Source organism: Dendroctonus ponderosae, unplaced genomic scaffold (genome assembly GCF_020466585.1).
Source record: "Dendroctonus ponderosae isolate FM_Combo_2020 unplaced genomic scaffold, Dpon_F_20191213v2 Dpon_F_20191213_1, whole genome shotgun sequence".
Classification (NCBI taxonomy): domain Eukaryota; kingdom Metazoa; phylum Arthropoda; class Insecta; order Coleoptera; family Curculionidae; genus Dendroctonus; species Dendroctonus ponderosae.
In genome coordinates, this window is record NW_026017110.1 from 31,008,488 (window position 1) to 31,011,261 (window position 2,774).

The 2,774-nt window shown below is 35.9% G+C and overlaps 2 long non-coding RNA genes across 2 annotated transcripts; one reads left to right on the forward strand and one right to left on the reverse strand.

The window, feature by feature from the left end:
• Positions 1-489: 489 nt before the first annotated feature.
• Positions 490-1,383, reverse strand: LOC125505478. Its single transcript, XR_007282202.1, has 2 exons — positions 1,136-1,383; positions 490-1,073 (listed from the first exon to the last, which is right to left on the reverse strand). It is a non-coding gene; the product is annotated as an uncharacterized LOC125505478 (long non-coding RNA).
• A 140-nt stretch (positions 1,384-1,523) lies between these two features.
• On the forward strand, positions 1,524-2,774 carry LOC109541299. The gene is made up of 5 exons (XR_007282199.1): positions 1,524-1,867; positions 1,977-2,199; positions 2,256-2,342; positions 2,394-2,434; positions 2,502-2,774. It is a non-coding gene; the product is annotated as an uncharacterized LOC109541299 (long non-coding RNA).

Below are 2,774 nucleotides of genomic sequence, written 5' to 3' on the forward strand. Positions count from 1 at the left end.
CCAATGCTTCCGGGTGCTGAATTAATTGTTACCTTTAAGTTATTTGTTAGTTCAATTGATTCAGATAAAGATATGTTTTGTCTTTCCAGCAAAGTAACAGTTTTTACAATTACTTTAAAGTTTTGATTTATATAAGCTAGCTGTTGTTTTAGTTTTGGATCTTTCAAAATCCTGTTGGCTTCTCTAACTGCTGCGGAAGTACTACTTTCAAGTTCTGACATCACTAGCTCTATCCCACTGAAGTGTTCATAATAAAAAAAATGTTGCTTCAAGCTAAGTTCCCCATCGTGTAATTACTGGTTTAGGCGGCAAAATGACCCCGGGTAGTGTTTCTTTATAAAACTGTACTCTTAATGGAGCCTTCAAGAAAACTTTTTTCATAAAATTTATTAAATCATTGACCAGGGGAAACTGATTTCGTACTTCCTCGGCAATTCTATTCACGCCGTGAGCAACGCAAGTGCAATGAATTAAGCTAGGATAAAAAAAAGCTTTTAACATATATGCCGCAGCATCTGAAAGTATTAATATTATTTTATTGGTTGGGATGGCATTGGGTAAGAAAAGGTTTGTTAAACTGTCCTGTATAAATCTACTAATAGTTAAATTGTTAGTTTTTTTCTAATTCTTTAACAGCAATTACATAAGGTCTGTTTGAAAAAATTTCACTCAAAATCCCAACCATCAAATTAGCTATATATCTGCCGCATACGTACAATAATATATAAACATTTTCCCTCCAACTCTGCCTTAATTTTTGAAATGCATTCAATATGACATTTGTCTAGAGTTAATTTTCTCAATGGGCTCTCATCCGGCACAGATTTATTAAATTTATTTTTGAAAAAAGCTTTAAAACTATGATGATTAACTTTATTTAAAGGAATGCTAGTTGCGACCATCATCTGACATAATTCAAATTTAAAATTGTCTTCCTGCGCTTTTTTTGAACAGCCTAAACTTTCTCTCAGAGGAGTTTGAAACAATCTAGTCGAGTTAGTCTGTTCAGTATTCCTTTTATGAAGAGGCGTTCCACAATGTTGATCAATAAAGTACTTTTTAGTACATGAAATCTGGACATTAAACAGACTAATAATAGAAAATTCCACTTTAAAAAAATTTATATTACACTTACCGGTTTGCCGCAAGGTTTGCAAAACACTCCATCTCCTTCTAGGGAAAGGCCCGAGTGTGGTCGAATCCATACATTTATCTTAGAGCACTTGTAGCCATTATAATTTTTTTTTCCGAAAATGTTTTAAAACTAGTGTTGGGGTGGCACTTTTCTGAGATTGGTCAAATCCTGTTCGTGGGACCAAAATGTACTGGCCTCACTTGTGGCCATAAAGGTTGTGGCAGACAAAAGGTCAATATTCTTTTATTACTTGTATACAGTTCATTGCTAAAACTAGTTCTTTCCTTGTCTAAACTGCCAACGAATAAAAGTGGGATTAGATTAGAAATGACCAATCGTGGTAAATGGCAACGTTGGATTTGTCCTTTGTTTAGCTGCTCCTGTCATTTGTAGAACTTGTCAACAACATGGGGGCCTCACTCAAATCAAGGTCAGACAAAGATTTTGATTGTCGTTAGCGCCTCCTAGGCCCTGCTTACGAGGCAACTTACTCATAAATGAACGGAACATCCCCGAGGAGGCGCCATGGCGACGTTTACAGCATAGAACAAGGCCTAGAAGCTTTACGCCGTGGGTGCTGATTTGCATTTTTCGCGAGGCGTCATTTTCGGTATCAGGGAAAGGCGTTGTTTCTTGCTCAAGTTGTTTGCTTTCTGCGACCAATAATTTATTAAAACATGAGTTTTAGACCTTGTTGTGTGCCTATCAGTGCGATGATATTTGTTCTAAACGGTAAGCTTTCGCATTACTAGAATTATTTAAATATTGATTTCTGGAGGACGCCAACATGGTGCATGGTCCATATATTTTTCGTATTGAAATTATAACACAATATTTTCAGGTGTTCATTTCCTAGAAGACTAGTATGTCTGGTTTTCAAGATTACTACATACATTATTCGCTCTACATACTACATACATTTCGAAGGTTTCCAAGGTGTTGCTTCCATAGAGAATAGCTTCCTGGCAAAAGACGCTTAGTGCAACCCATAGTCAAACCGGGCGATATTCCTGGACCATCGCTCGAATATGTTCATGGCACATTAAATATCGCCACAGTTCCGGGTGAGTACTAATTGTAAGAAAGTGAGATGTAAATTTAGCAACCTATCCATTTTTAGGCTCCAAAGACACTCTTTCCAGGGAGAGCAGCACAAATCACTCAGCTCGAAAGGCACCTGAATTGTGTACCCCGAAAAAAATTAAAGGTACGTTTGTATTTATGTGCATAGATGATATTCTGGACAGCCCTTTTACAGCTGTCACCAGTACAAATTCTGCAAGGGCCACACAGTTTCGAGTAAGTACACATTATCCTACTAATAATATATAATTCTTCAATGTAGTAACATATTTTTTTTTTTTAGGGGTAAGGTAAGGAGACTTAATTTGAAAGCAGTAAAAGTTACACAGCAAAAGCATTTGTCGCCTCGCAACAAAATTTTGTATTAGGGCGTAAAGAATTTGGTACATCGCCAACAGGTGAGAAACCTATATGTAATTATGTTATCCATACAAATGCCTAAATATCTATCTGCATTAGTAATTGTACTAAATTAATGAATTTGTTTTGCTACTTTGAATTAGGTATTTGTTTAATTTCTGAATTTTTGATTCATAACATGATTTTGCTTCTTGAG